The sequence below is a fragment of the Sorex araneus genome, chromosome 11 (assembly GCF_027595985.1).
Source record: "Sorex araneus isolate mSorAra2 chromosome 11, mSorAra2.pri, whole genome shotgun sequence".
NCBI classification, from domain to species: domain Eukaryota; kingdom Metazoa; phylum Chordata; class Mammalia; order Eulipotyphla; family Soricidae; genus Sorex; species Sorex araneus.
The window spans coordinates 41,745,886-41,762,641 of NC_073312.1; the positions used below are offsets into that span (position 1 = coordinate 41,745,886).

Sequence of the window (16,756 nt, forward strand, 5' to 3'; positions counted from 1 at the left end):
ATGAAAAAAACAATATGTTCATTCTTATGCAAATCTTAAGTAGTTACATTTATTAAATATAAGTGTAGAATTTCTGTCCATTGAGTAGATGCTGCATTTAGTTTATTTATTTTTTTTAGTTTATTTTTAATTAGAGAGTCATCGTGAGGGTACAGTTACAGATCCATACATCTTTGTGCTCATGCTTCCCCCATACAAAGTTCGATAACCCATCCCTTCACCAGTGCCCATTCTCCACCACCCGTAAACCCAACATCCCTCCCCCACTCCCCAGTCCCCTCTCCCCCCACCCCACCCTGCCACTATGGCAGGGAATTCCCTTTTGTTCTCTCTCTCTGATTAGGTGTTGTGGTTTGCAATAAAGGTGTTGAGTGGCCATTGTGTTCAGTCTCTAGTCTGTATTCCGCCCGCCTCACCCTTCCCCCACATGACCTCCAACCACATTTTACTTGGTGGTCCCTTCCCTGAGTTACCCAGAATGAGAGACCAGCCTCCAAGCCATGGAAACAATCTCCTGGTACTTATTTCTACTATTCTTGGGCGTTAGTCTTATAGTCTATTATTCTATATTCCACAGATGAGTGCATAGATGCTGCATTTAGAAGAAACTGCTTGATTGTCTTTAATATGATTATGCTATTTTAAAATCCTACTAATGATATTCTCCCAAGATGCTTGTAAGTTTCTAGAGCTGGACATCATTCTAATCAACATTTAGTGTTGTCAGTCATTTTTATTCTAGAAAATTTAGTGGATGTACATAGATAACTCATAGTTTTCCTTTACATTCTTTGGTAATGATATTGCATTCTTTCACATGCTTATTGGGATGAACATACATTCTTTAAAAAATATATGTGTAGGCCAGAGATACAGTAAAGGTGTTAAGGCACTTGTCTTGCTTGTGGCCAACCCAGTTTGATTCCCCAGCACTGCATATGATTCCCTGAGCACCACTGGGTGTGGCCCTGAAAAACATTGTGCACAAATAATTTGTTAATTTTTTTTCTGGCACTTTGTTATTAATATAGGTAAGTTTTAAAAATATACTTGGCAACTTTGAGATACCACCTCACACCACAGAGACTAGCACACATCCAAAAGAACAAAAGCAACCGCTGTTGGAGAGGATGTGGGGAGAAAGGGACCCTTCTTCACTGCTGGTGGGAATGCCGACTGGTTCAGCCCTTCTGGAAAACAATTTGGACGACTCTCAAAAAATTAGATATTGAATTCCCATTTGACCCAGCAATACCACTGCTGGGAATATATCCCAGAGAGGCAAAAAAGTACAATCGAAACAACATCTGCACATGTATGTTCATCGCAGCACTGTTTACAATAGCCAGAATCTGGAAAAAACCCGAATGCCCCAGAACAGATGACTGGTTGAGGAAACTTTGGTACATCTATACAATGGAATACTATGCAGCTGTTAGAAAAAAGGAGGTCAAGAATTTTGTAGTCAAGTGGATGGGCATGAAAAGTTTCATGCTGAGTGAAATGAGTCAGAAAGAGAGAGACAGACATAGAAAGATTGCACTCATCTATGGTATATAGAATAACAGAGTGGGAGACTAACGCCCAAGAACTGTAGAAATAAGTACCAGGAGGTTGACTCCATGGCTTCGAGGCTGGCCTCACGTTCCGGGGAAAGGTCAACTCAGAGAAGCGATCACCAACTACATTGTAGTCGAAGGCCATGTGGGGGAAGGGAGTTGCGGGCTGAATGAGGGCTAGAGACTGAGCACAGCGGCCACTCAACACCTTTATTGCAAACCACAACAGCTAATTAGAGAGAGAAAACAGAAGGGAATGCCTTGCCACAGTGGCAGGGTGGGGTGGGGGGGAGATGGGATTGGGGAGGGTGGGAGGGAAACTGGGTTTACGGGTGGTGGAGAATGGGCACTGGTGAAGGGATGGGTTCCCAAACTTTGTATGAGGGAAGTATAAGCACAAAAGTGTATAAATCTGTAACTGTACCCTCACGGTGATTCTCTAATTAAAAATAAATAAATTAAAATAAAAATAAAAATAAAAATATACTTGGAATATTTTAGTTCTTGATATAAAATCAGAGTGAAAATATTATTTCAAGATTTAACTTATCCTTTCATTTTCTTAATGGTATCCTTTGAGGACTAAAAATTTTTAATTTAAAAACCATTTTTATTGTAGTAAATGCTTACTGTTTCCTAAGAGAAGTAGTTTTATATGTGGGATAAAGATGTGTTCCAGGTTCTTTTCACCCCATACATATGTCCAATTGACCTAACATTATTTATTATCTATTTATTCATTTTGGTGGACCACACCCACCAGTCCTGAGCTTACTCCTGGCTCTCTGCTCAGGGGTCATTCCTGGTGGTTTTCAGGACATCATATGTGGTGCTGGAGATCAAGTCGGGGCTGAGCTGTATGCAAGACAAGAGCCTTAACCTTTGAGCTATGTCTCTGGCCCGAGCACCATTTTTAAAAAATAACTGATTTATTTACTTCATAAATAGATTTTATGCTTTAAGTGAAAATGAATGGACACATGATTGTTCTATTTATGGATTCTCTATTCTTCAGTTCCATTGACATATATACTATATTCTTTTCTTTGGAGACCATACCAGGCAGTGCTCAGGACTTACTCCTGGCTTTGAACTTTGGAATAAATTCCTGGTAGTGCTCAGGGATAAAACCTTGCAAATTGCTTACAAGCCAAGTGCATTACCCTTTGTACTATGTCTCTGTCGTCTATTCCTATGCAGTATAAAAAATGTCTCAGACTATAGTTTTATAATAATTCCTTAAATGAGTAGTTATGTCCTCCTCTCACTTTGCTCTTCTTTAAGATGATTGCTAAGGTAAATCCAGATTCTTTGCATTTTCATTGAAATATCAGAATCATCTTATTAATTTATTTTTAATTTTTTTCTTTTTAAAATTTATTTATTTATTTATTTTGTTTTATTGATTCACCATGAGATATAGTTATAAGCTTTCAGTTTGAGTTACAGTCACACAATGATCAAACACCCATCCCTTCACCAGTGCACATTCCCACCACAAATAACCCCAGTATACCCCCACCTTTTTCACCCTCCCACTGCCTCTGTGTCAGACAATATTCCCCATAGTCTCTCCCTACTTTGGGCATTATGGTTTGCAATGCAGTTACTGAGAGGTTATCATGTTTGGTTCTTTATTTTCTTTCAGCACACAACTTCCATCCAGACCAATTCCTCCAACCATTATTTTCTTAGTAATCCCTTCTGTATTCTAGCTGCCATCTCCCCACCCATGAGGCAGGCTTCCAACTATGGAGCAATCTTTCTGACCCTTATATCTACTGTCCTTGGGTGTCAGTCTCATGTTATTATTATTATTATTATTATTATTATTATTATTATTATTATTATTTTTGCCTTTTGGGTTACACCAGGCATTGCACAGGGATCACTCCTGGTTCTGCACTCAGGATTAACCCTGGCGCTCCTCAGGGGACCATATGAGATGCTGGGAATTGAACCTGGGTCAGCCATGTGCAAAGTAAACACCCTACCCACTGTGTGATTCCTCCAGTTCCATGTTATGTTATTTTATATTCCACAAATAAGTGCAGTCCTTCTATATCTGTCCCTCTCTTTCTGACTCATTTCACATAGCAAGATACTCTCCATGTCTATCACTTATAAGCAAATTTCATGATTTCATCTCTCCTAACAACTGCATAGTATTCCATTGTGTAGATGTACCAAAGTTTCTTTAACCAGTTGTCTGTACTCAGGCACATGGGTTTTTTGCAGATTTTGGCTATTATGAACAGTTCTGCAATGAACATATAGGTGCAGATGTCATTTCTACTGAGCTTTTTTGCACCCTCGGAATATATTCTCAGAAGTGGTATTGTGGGGTCTTTTGGGAGCTCAATTTCTAGTTTTTGAAGCACTGTCCATATTATTTTCCAGAACGGCTGGACCAGTCAGCATTCTCACCAACAGTGAAAGAGCATCCCTTTTCCCCCACATCCACGCCAGTGTTGGTTGCTTTTGTTCTTTTGAATGTGTGCCAGTCTCTGTGGTGTGAGATGATATTTCATTGTTGTTTTGATTGCATATCCCTGATGACTAGCAATGTGGAGCATTTTTTCATGTGCCTTTTGGCCATTTGTATGCAGGATTCTGCTGTGTATGTGTACTTCCATGCCATAGGCACCCTGGAGCAATGATGGGGTTGGAAGTTTTTCTCATATATATTTCTATTAGTGTTTTGTATATCCTAGATATTAATCCCTTATCAGATGGGCATTTGTTAAATATTCTTTCCCGTTCTGTGGGTTCTTTCTGTATTTTGATCACTACTTCTTTTGAAGTACAGAAGCTTGATGTAGTCCCATTTATTTATGTTTGTTTCCACTTGCTTGGTCAGTGGTGTTTCATCATTAAAGATGCTTTTAGCTTCAATGTCATGGGGGGTTCTGTCTACATTTTCCTCTATGTACCTTATAGATTCATGTCTGATATTGAGGTCTTTAATCCACTTTGATCTGTCTTTTGTGCCTGGCACTAAACAGAGGTCAGAGTTCATTTTTTGCAGGTAGCTATCCAGTTTTCCCAGCACCACTTGTTGAAGAGGCTTTCCTTTTTCCACTTCATATTTCTTGTTCCTGTGTCAAAGATTAGGTAGTGATATATTTGGGAGTCTGTGACAGAATATTCAACTCTGCTCCATTGGTCTGCAGTTCTGTTTCTAGCCCAATACTATTCTGTTTTAATTACTACTGCTTTGTAGTACAGTTTGAAGTTGGGGAAGGTGATGCCAACCATCTTCTTTATCCCAAGGATTGGTTTAGCGATTCTTGGGGTTTATTGTTCCATATGAATTTCAGCAGTGTTTTGTCTATTTCTTTGAAAAATTTCATGGGTATCCTGATAGAGACCACATTAAATTTGTATAGTTCTTTGGGCAGTATTGCCATTTTGATAATGTTAATCCTCCCTATCCATGAGCAGGGGTTGTGTCTCCATTTCCTAGCGTGCTCTTATATTTTTTGGAGTAGTGTTGTGTAATTTTCCTTGTATAGGTCCTTCACCTCTTTGGCTAAGCTGATTCCAAGGTCCTTGATTTTCTGAGGTACTATTTTGAACAGGATTTTTTTAATGTCTCTTCTTTTTCATTATTTGTATATGGGAAAGCCATGGACTTTTGGGTGTTGATTTTGTAGCCTGCCACTTTACTATACAGGGATATTGTTTCTAGGAGCTTTTCTGTAGAGTTGTTAGGGTTTTCTTAGTATCATATCATCTGCAAATAGTGATAGCTTGACCTCTTTCTTTCCTATCTGTATGCCCTTGATATCTTTTTCTTGCCTAACTGCTATGGCCAGTACTTCCAGTACTATATGGAATAGGAGTGGCAAAAGTGGGCAACATTGTCTTACGCCCTATCATTGAGGAAAGTCTTTTAGTTTTTTCCCATTGAGAATGATACTTTTGGTAGATAGCTTTGACTATATTGAGGAAAGTTCCTTTCTGTGCCCATTTTGCTGAGAGTTTTCATCATAAACGGATACTGGATCCTGTCCAATGCTTTCTCTGCATCTATTGATATGATCATATGGTTGTTATCTTTTCTTTTGTTTATATGATGTATTATGTTTGATTTCTGAATGTTAAACCAACCTTGCATCCCTGGGATGAATCCTACCTGGTCCTGGTGTATGATCTTTTTGATGAGTCTTTGAATTCTATTTGCTAATATTTTGTTTAGAATCTTTGCGTCTGTGTTCATTAGGGATATCTGTCTATAATTCTCTTTCTTTGTGGTATATCTGTCTATTTTGGTATCAGGGTGATATTTGCTTCATAGAAACTGTTTGGAAGTGTTTCTGATACTTCAACTTCCTGGAAAAGTTTAAAGAGGATTGGGATTAAGTCCTCTTTAAATATTTGGAAGAATTCACCAGTGAATCCATCTGGGCCAGGACTTTTGTGCTTGAGGGAGACTTTTTATTATCATTTCAATTTCCTTGATAATGATAGGTCTGTTCAGGTATTCCAGATCTTCTTCGTTTAGTCTTGGGAGGATATAAGAATCCAGGAATTTATCCATTTCCTCAAGGTTTTCTTGTTTCGTGGCATAAAGCTTCTCAAAGTAATCCCTGAGGATCCTTTGAATTTCTGTAGTTTCTGTTGTGATGTTTCCTTTTCATTTCTGATTTGATTTATTAGTGTTTTCTCTCTTCCTTTCTTTGTGAGTCTTGCTAGAGGCTTGTCGATCTTGTTTATTTTCTCTAAGAACCAGCTCTTGGTTTCATTGAACATTCATGGATTGTTTTTTTGGGTTTCTATCTCATTAATTTCTGCTCTGAGTTTTATTATGTCTTTACTTCTATTAGGATTGGGCTCCTTTTGTTAGTTATTCTCCAAGCTCTTAAGTTGTGAAGTTAGGTTACTTATGTGTGCTTGCTCTTTCTTCCTGAGGAATGCATGTAGAGCTATAAACTTTCCTCTTAATACAGCTTTTTCCGTGTCCCATAAGTTTTGGTAACTCGTTTCCTCATTTTCATTTGTTTCCAGGAGTCTTTTGATTTCCTCTTTTATTGCCTTTCTAAGCCATTCATTGTTCAATAGTGAGCTGTTTAATTTTTAGGTTTATGATATGGTTTTTTGTTTGTGTGTGTGATTTACTTCTAATTTCAGCACATCATTGTATGAAAATATTGTTGATACAATCTCTATCTTCTTAATTTTATGGAGGCATGTTTTGTGGCTCAGCATGTGGTCTATCTTAAAGAATGTTCCATACACACTTGAGAAGACTGTGTATTCAGCTTTTTGAGGATGAAGTGTCCTGTATATATCTACTAAGCCACTTTCTTCCATTTCTTCCCTCAGATGAAGTATGTCCTTGCTCAGCTTGAGTCTGGTTGATCTATTGAAAGGTGATAAAGTAGTGTTGAAGTCGCCCACTAGTAAGACAGCTATCGATGTCTTTCTTGAAGTCTCTGAATAGTTGCTTTACGTACTTTGCTGGTCTTACTATTGAGATGTATTTCTTGCAGGCAGCAATTTCTTTCTTTGCCGCTTTCAGAATTTTGTCTGTCTAAGGTTTTGGTCATTTTGATCAGGATGTGTCTTGGGGTATTTTTATTTGGATTTCTTCTAACTGGTACCCTTCGAGCTCCTGAATGTGGTCGAATGTTTTCTTCAGCTCTGGGGATGTCATAGCAACAATGCCTATGACAGTTTCTTCTTCATCAGGGTTTTCTTCCTGTCCCTCCGGGACTTCAATAATTCTTATGTTACTCCCTTTGGCTTCATCCCGATCTTCTCATGACATCTGTTACCGGATTTTGAGTCTCTTTTCCATTTTCTTCTGTTGTCTGGAGAGTCTCTGCACTTCGTCTTCCAGCTCACCAATTCTGTCCTCAGCAGCTGTTACTCTGCTTCTGAGGCCTTCCACTGAGGTTTTTAATTTGCCTACCAGGTTTTTCAGATCTGACATTTTCGTTTGTAATTTTGTTTGCATTTTCCTCATTTCTACTTCCAAATACTCTTGTATTTTATTGGTGATGCTTTTCATTGCTTCTTTTAGCTCCCTTTGAATCCTCAGTAGCTCCCTTCTAAATTCCTTGTCAGAAAGGTTGTCCTAGTGCTTCATTACTGTTGGGGTCTTCTGGGGTAGCCTCTTCAATAAGTAAGGTTGGTGGGCTTCTGCCTTGCTTTACCATTGTAACCTGTATGGTTTAGCCATTTACGATCACTGTCACTATTCTCCTCTTTGTGCAGTATTAATTGATGTTGACTTAATGAATTATTGGCTAATGTGTTTCTGGTGGTTAAGCTAACCTAGTTCCACTTAAGAGGATAACTTAGAGTTCTTATGGGATATTGGATGGGGAGAATAACTCGCGGCCACGGCTCCAGGAAGGAGCCCTGGATACCAGGTGGGTACCTGGACAGGATGAGAGAGGATGCCCGAAACATTGCAGCTATGGGTGCGCGTGGTGTGCCTCAGTTCCCGTCCCCCACAGATCAAGGATGAAAACTGGCTGGGCTAGGGTCTACTTAGACACGTGGCTCCAGGAGGGAGCCCTGGATACCGGGCTTTACCTGGATGGGATGAGAGACGGTGCCCAGAACCTATTTTAAAATTCTTTTTTTTTTTAAATTTTTTTATTGAATCACCAAGTGGAGGGATACATAGTTCTCAGGATTATGTCAGTTATATAATACTCAAACACCCTTCCCTTCACCAGTGCCCATCTTCCATCACCAACCCCCCCAGTATATCTGCCACCCCCTCCCACCTCCCCAGTCCCCACCCTTGTACGTGATAAGTTTCACTTCGTTTACGCTTATCTCGATTACATTCCATGTTTCAACACACAACTCACTACTGTTGCTGGGGTTTCCCCCCCAAAAGAAAAAGACAGTCCTATTGCCAAGGAGGCATTTGCTAGTTCTCCATTGCTAAGAATATAGAGATATTAAGTCCCGCTGTTTGTTACATAACTTTTCTTTTTACCCCTTGCCCCGCGCCACCGAGTTCACGCCTGTTTAGTAATCGCCACGCTGTCTGACAAAGGGAAAAAAAAAACGAAGAGGATGGTTATTTCCCGTCATCAGCCGGCGTGGGGCTCTGGCTTAGTTGATAGTCTAGTAGAGTGTCTGCAAGCAGTTTCTGGAACCAAAAATCTTGCGCTGGTATCGGCTCCGGCTCGAGATTCCACCAGCGTCCCGCTGTTCCATGTACATAACTTTTCCCCTTATATCCCATTCCCACACCACCAGTTCTGTTTGCTTAATGGACATCACACTATGTTTGACACCACACCGCGTTTCTTCCCGAGATAGGATATTTCTTCTCAGCTGGCTTGGGGATATAGCTTAGTTCAGTCTAGAGAGATGGCTACCACTTTGATTGCCTTCAATATTTCAACAAAAGACTTACTATTCTTGTTAGGATCTCCCACAAAAGTCAGACCCATTAAGAAGGAACCATTACATATTGCTGATACTAAGATGACATTAGGTCGCGCGGGCGCTGCCGTGGCCGCGCGGTTTTGGGTTTCTGTATAAAGTCCAGGGAAAATTCTGCCTGAAATTCTATCACTACAATCTTTTACCCTTTTATGGTGCTCATAAGATGGGAAAACCTAGAGAAATACCGGGGCCCCCGCACTGGCGGAAGTGGGAAAGCTCCCTTGTCCTCCTCAGTCATGCTGGGGCTGCGGGCGCGGCGAAGTGGGGAAGCCCACGTGGCTTCACTCTCTTTAAGTGTCCGATGTGGGCGGAGACCGGTACTTCCCCGCCCTCGATCTCCCACCAGCCGCACCGCGCATTTGGGTGCGTCTCTCCATTTTGTGCTCAGAGAAGTGGGGTGGAGGCCGTGCTGTGCTCAGGAGAAGTTGAAGGAGAGAGAGAGAGAAAGAAAAAAAGAAAAAAAAAAAGAGAGAAACGCCGGGCCCCCGCACGGGGGGCCTGGCGGAAACGCTCAAATCACATACTGCAGGTTGCTGGCGGGCTGCTGGTGTCCGAAGCAGCTCCGTCTTCTTCCTCCGTCATACTCGGGCTGCGGGCGCGGCGAAGTGGGCTATTTTAAAATTCTTGACACATCGTGGTAACTATTAAAGCCTCCATAATTCATGTTGGGCAAAATTGATATTCCTTAAATATTGAATTTTGAATCTGTTAATAATCTTTCTTTTCTATCAATACACCAAAATTTTGTATTATTAATTATTCTGTTGTTTTACTGATTTACTTTTTGTTAATGATTTTTACTTTAATTTTAATTTGTTTTTAACCTCTTCTTGATGTTTAAATTTAGATAATTTTATTATTTATAAGTTCTGATGTAAGCATTTAGTTCTATGAATTTACCTCCATAAACTGTTTTAGTTGACTCATTCATATTTTAAAAATATTCTTCTTGTTGTTGTTGTTTTTTTGTCATTATTTACATTGCTAGGGATTCAACCCAGGTCTTCACACACACCACAGTGAATGCATTACAACCGATCTGCATTCATAAATTGTATAAATTGTATAAATCCAAAAGTTGTATTGTTTTCTGGGCCACACCAAGCAGTGCTCAGGGCTAAACTCCATTCTCTATGCTCAGGGATCACTCCTGGCTCTGCTCAGGGGACCCTATGAAGTGCTGGGGAGCAAACCCAGACTGGATGTGTGAAGGATGCTACCCACTGTGCTATCACTCTGACCCCCACCCATAATTTTTAGGGGGTATTTTGGGTCACATCTGACCACGCTCAGGGGTTAACTCTGGCTCTACAATAAGGAATTGCTCTGGGCAGTGCTTGGTGGACCCTACAGGATGCTGGGTATTGAATCCGGGTCAGATGCATGCAAGACAAAAGCCCTATCCACTATATTCTTTCTCTGTCCCCCCATGGATTTTTTTAATGTTATTATTTTTTCATATTATTTGTACCACAATAGGAAGCATCCCACTGTTTTTCAAGGTGTCTCTATTAAAGGACTGCAAATGACTTTGATGTCAAAAAACCTATGCAGATAGAGAAATGGGATTTATTCTCTTAAGTGAGATTGGGAAGTTTCTTTAAATAGCTGACATATATAATGGTCCAAATATTTTAATTCATTTCAATTTTTAAGATACAGATAGGGGAACATGAAAGAAAATTGGCAAGCAAGAGGTATATGGAAAAAGAATGGAAATCAAAGAAACAAAATAGACAGTGTGAACAGATCCCATGTTTACTTTTAGTAAGTAAATAAACTCCCTTGTAGGAGAATAAAGGTAATGGGGTCTTTTCTTCCCAACACTCCTTCTTATGGTCTAATTTGTTCTAGAGATCTTGATCAGGTAATAAATTGGTGTCGTCTTTTCATGGTTTAATATTATGACCCAAAATAACTCCAACTGTGCAAAAATAAAGTACCTTGAAGTCCATGTCAACCTTTAAAATCATAGGATATTTGAAATGAAACATTAGGTTACACATTATAATTTAAATCTAATGTCACCATTAACCAAAAATTCATATATGCTGAGTACAAATGTTAAGGTATTTGCCTTGCATCCAGCAAACCCTGTTTTGAATCCCTAACACCACATTTTGTCTCTCAAGAGCCACCAAGAATAACTTCTGAGCACAGACCCCAGGAATAATTTCTGAACATCCCTTGCTGCGGCCCAACACTAACAAATTAACAAACAAATAAGCAAAACAAATGAGAAAAATTTAGGATAAAAGTTACTAGAATGGAATCAAACAGATATCTCTTTTCACCATCTAAATAAGGTTCTAGGAATTCATACATTTATTTTTATCTAGTTTTTTTGAATATCTGGAAAATAATTATGACATTATAGGAAATACATTTTCTTACATTTTAACACTGCTATAAAACCTTATAAAATATTTGTGTATTTAATACATATTTCATAATATTAAGATAAAAATATATTTAAACATTTTCTTCTTGATTGGCATTTGGGTTATTTCCAAATTTTTACAAATATAAATAGCATTAAAATGAGATTCTTCATGCTGAATGTTTTTTCAGTTACTGCATCTATTTCTTTAGTTCAGATTTTCAAAAGTAGTGCTAAGGTGTAAAAAAAGAGGGTATAAACATTTAAAGCTCTTGACAAAATATTACTAAGTATTGCCAAAAGCAGGATTTTGAATGAATTACATTAATATCTTTGGGATCAAAAGAATACTCAGGCTTTAGTGTTGATACTTTTTTTATTATCCTTGTGGTTTTATCTGTAGAAAGAAAAATATTTTTATCAACTAGCAATTTTGTACTTTTCTCCTATCCTTCATTGTGGTTTTTTTTCCTTCCTCTATAAAAAGGCATATGTAATTTTTTTTGCTTTATTATGGGAAAAGGAAAAATAATCTTCTTTCCAACTCATCTATTTCCCTTGATTGATATTTGGCATTGCTGTCAATGACCTACACTGTTTGGTGGGCTTGAGAAAATTAAGTAAGATCATGATTAGATGCCAAATTTTGTTCATTAATCAGAATTGAAGCACATAAAAATATATATCTCAGAGTATATTTATTTGCTAATTTACTATTATTTAAGTGTTTGCTTTTAAAGTAAAGCAAAGTATGGAAGAAAAAATATTTTGCTTTTCTTTTATCCTATCCATTTATTTATCAATCACCTAATATACTCATGCTAAGCTTGATTTAATGCAGAAGTAGGCTTAGTCCTTTTCCTCAAAATTGAGTTTGAATTACTGTAATGTCTGTGAAGATAAGGTTGATTTTTGATAATGTGCTATATAAATAAAAGGACTTTGTTTCCCTTCTTATTTTACCCTGAGTTTATTTTCCTTCTGTTGGAAAGTTGAGTGATTGTTGGAATCCTCAAGAGATTAGCTGAATTATAATGGCCACCATTTGAGAAGCCTGGGATAGATGAGATAGTCACCCACACATTATTAGCTCAACTGTGCTTCGACATAACCCATTTATTAATGAGGAAACAACAGTTCAAGGACAGGGATTTGCTGAATATCCAGGCTAAGTCAGTGTCAAACACCAGGGTATTGGTAACTTAGTATTTCTCTCATTCCTGCACCTATGTTGTAACCTTATGACACTCTGTTGAAATGGAGGTGATTCCTGATCAAAGTAAAATCTGAGCGGCTCCTTCTCTGTCACTCATATGGAATTCAAGTTATGGGAAATCGGCATTGTCCCTCCCCCTCTCCGCACCTTTGTACACCTTGGCGTGTACTGCTTTAGAGTGATGTTCCCTTCATTGGTCAGCTCAGCTGATTCCTGGTTATCACCTGGCCTTATCCAAAGCACGCGCTCTCTCTGAACATTTCCTGAAGCTCCTTTCTCTGAGCAAGACCAAGAACTCCCTTAATATACTGTGCCTCCTGGAGCACAGACTCCTCATATGTGACCCCTTTAGTACTGTCCTCTGTTGTACCCATAAGACCTGCCCATTTATCTGTCTTCAGGGACTAGAGTGGGTATAGGCATAGGAGGAAAGCACATGAGTACCCAAAGCCTTTTTTTTTTTTGCTTCTGGGGGTCACACCCAGCAATACTGAGGGGTTACGCCTGGCTCTGCACTCATCCTGGCAGTGCTCAGGGGACCATATGGAATGCTGGGAATCGAACCCAGGTTGGCTGCGTGCAAGGCAAACACCCTACCCGCTGTGCTATTGCTCCAGCCTCTACCCAAAGCCTTTTATCCTTTAAAAAATCAATCCAAATGAATGTTCAGTGGGTAAGAAATAAGAGTTTGTGGAAATGCAGTCATGCACATCTCTTTCAACATGAATGAGCTGTCTTTCTGGCACCCAGTTTCAGACAGGAATAGGAAGAGTGGGAGTCTGGGGACAGAGGGGTTGAGTGACTCTCCCTGAGTAGGTTCCCATAGAATTGACTAAGTTGGCTCCTTAAGAATACCCTGCTACTTAATTTTGTTTGATGATGATTAGGTTGAGATAATAGAGTCCAAAGATCAAGGAAAACCCCGACTGTTATTTTCTTATTAAATTACTTTACTTTGGGTCTTGAGCACTGCCAAGCAAATCTTGTTATGAATTCTTCAATTACTTTTTTTTGCGATTTTTATAATTTGGTAGGGTATAATCTGGAATCACACCAAGATCTGTGTCATCATGCTAACCCTGATTATTTTCATATTCCTCATTAAAGGAGTGGAAAGATGTTCACTCCCCTTAAATATGATTTTATCTTTCAGATTTCCTCTGCCCCATAATTTGCTTTGTAACCAAATCTGATACACTTCACCTTAGTACTTGCTCTAAAATGTGTCTGATTCCATTCTGTTTGTTCCACTGAGCGTTATTGCTTTGGGTTTTATGACTTAAGTTTTTGCATCTTGAAGTGAATTGTTTTGTTATTTGATTATATTAAAATCAAGAAGCGATTACTGATGAAAACAATTTTGATTTATCGGCTCAGCCAGATTGTTGGCAATTTTTTAGCTTATTTTTTATTTCTATTTTGTTGATATAATGTTATTTTCCAGGAACACAAAGGGAGAAAAAATATGAAAATAATTATATGTTTCTATAATCATTTATGAAAAAATTGTTGTGTTTGTATTGTTCTTAGACACTATATATTCACTACCAAGAGCATTTTATAGTATTTTCCTTTAGAAAATAAGGAATGCTAAGCTCAAAAATGTTTAAACAGTTAGACCAAAATATGCATACATCTTTTACTATTTAGATATTTATGGTGTTGAGCCCAAGTTCCAGATCCCAAATCACGGAGAGACCCAGTTCCACACACAATAATGCAAAAGCAAAGGAGCTTTATTACTAGCCTGAGCCATCCCTAGGGTTCAAGTCTCATCCAACGCAGTGGAGTCTTGACGAGGTCTCTGACTCCAAATCACAAACAGTTAATATAGGGTTCAGAGTTAAGAAGCAATTTATATACTGGTCTAGTTTTAGCACTGGCCCTATTACAGTGATGGTCAGCAATTAGGCAATGGTTAGCAACAGTTTCTAAGGAAGGTGCAGTGACCCTTCATGACCGGCCAGACCCAACTGCCCAATTCCTTATCTTGGCAAATTACTCAACTGGGAGTTTACCAGCAACTGCAAGTCCTGCTTTGGGGAAACAGAAACTGAGGCCTAGCTGAGACTTACTGTTAGCTGCAGCTTGTCATGGCATCAGTTTCACCCTCACAATGGTTATGATTCCTATTATAACTATTATTATCATCCGTGTCTTTGTCAGTAATGGGAAACCTATTCGAATATAAGCAGTGGCTTCAGCTAGGATATTTCTAATAGTCTCTTTAGTCTTATTCAGCAAAGGACTTTAAGATAATTGGCTTTGATTCTTTATTTAAAAAGTTTTAATGTATATGTATGGGAGATAGGAAGAAGGGGAGGAATAGAAGATTAATTCCTAGGAGGAAGATTACCAGGATCAGTAAACCAAATCTCATCTTCAAACGATTATGTAGAGGAAACAGAACTGGTGATTATACACACAGCCCACCTGTTGTAACCAGATATTCAATCCCGTTTAGAACCTGGGCCCTGAAATGGATGGTTGTGCAGGCCTAGTGTTTGGGTACTACACAGTACACAAGATTGAACTTAGAGTTTTTTCATGAACTTCAGCCTTTGATGCTGTCCCTTAGACCTCCAAACTTAATCATTTAACTTCTTAAGACTGTTCATAAGATAAGATAGATTCTGAACCTCTTCCATACTGTCCAGGTCACAGACCTCAGTGATTCAGGGGAGGAATGAGTTCTCAAGACTTTGGAACCCATGTCCATCATAGCAGTCCCCTAATAGGCCCCTCAGGTGACAAATATCTCTGATTCTTTGACTTTACAAGCTATTTTATCCTGGTAGGTACGTCCCACAACTTGTTAAATTTTGAGTCTATTTGGACCTTTTGGATAAGAAGATGACCTCAAAGTACTTTAGAGCTATTGTGCGGCTGCTTTCTCTCAAAGCTGACATTTTGGAAAGACCATAATGGACTATTAGTCACAAATGGGGTTAGCGAATAAGACTACAACATAAACCCCATGGCAACGGTTTCCCAACACATTAAGGATAGTTTTTAATATTAATTTTAATCATATGCAATTTTATTACTTTTCTCTACTTCCAGCACAGCCCAACTTGTTAATTTCCAGTAACCCCATGAGAATAAAAAAATTAAGAGACAAGATGCAAAGTTACCCTGACTTCAGTATAATTTTATGGGTCTAACCTGTCTAAAGAAGATGGACATAGGCAGATCATGTCTTTTCAGTAGCAACTTTACCATCTCTCAGACCCCATCTCATCCTGAGTGACCCCAATATAGAGTATAGAAATAGCAATTGTGCCTGACAGGATGATCACAGGAAGAGACATAGGAAAAATGATATTAGAAAACTTAAGTGGTAGTATACTGTCCTCATGATTATGATGATCACCACCAGTATTATGCTTATGTCTTAAAGTTTGGATTCTCATTAAAATGCAGTTGCCTTGGGGAGAAGTAACACTTGAGATTGTACTCAGTCATCAGCCTGGTAAATTAGAAAATTCTTAGACTAGGTTCTAATCTTGACCCATTACAAATTCACTGATAGTTTGCAAAAATGGAAGACAAGTCCTGGTCATTTTAATATTCTCATAGTCTGTGATATAGATGAGTGATTCTCGAAGTGTGTTCCTGAGACCAGTAGCATCAGCATCACTAGAGATTAGCAGAAGTGAACATTCTTAGACCCATTTAATGAGAGACTCTGGTATTGGCTCAACAAACTATGGTTATAGCTTTCCAGGTGGTCCTGATGGATGCTAAAGTTGACGTCCTACTGGAGCGAAGTGACCTCTGGGTCAATTAATTTCTGGTTTCATTTCAAAAATAGATTTAAAAGTGTAGAGCATTATGATGCTACAGTCTTGAGTTGGGTCACTAAATGGAAAGGGGAGACTGTAGAATTGAGAAACGAAGGCAATTGAAATCAAACTTTAAAGGACAGTCACTTCTTCCTGCAAAGTAATCTTCTTGGTACTTTTCCGTCTCTTTTTCTCCTTAGAAAGTTCAGGATACACATCCACAGAACAAATTGTGTCCATTTTGCAAGGGAATGGATACTCAAAAAGGGCTGGTCCAAGGCTACAGAATAAGCTATTGGCAGAGCTTGAATATCTCCCCAGGTTCCTCTGGCTGCAAATGGCCTTCATCTCTGCCACATAAAAAGTTCAACATCAGTAGCTCCAAAAAGCCACAGCA

The 16,756-nt window shown here is 38.8% G+C and overlaps 1 protein-coding gene across 2 annotated transcripts in view; it reads left to right on the forward strand.

Annotated features, from left to right (window-relative positions):
* The window catches only part of GRID1 (glutamate ionotropic receptor delta type subunit 1), a 755,119-nt gene that overhangs the window by 706,159 nt on the left and 32,204 nt on the right, over window positions 1-16,756 (forward strand). The window lies entirely within an intron of this gene.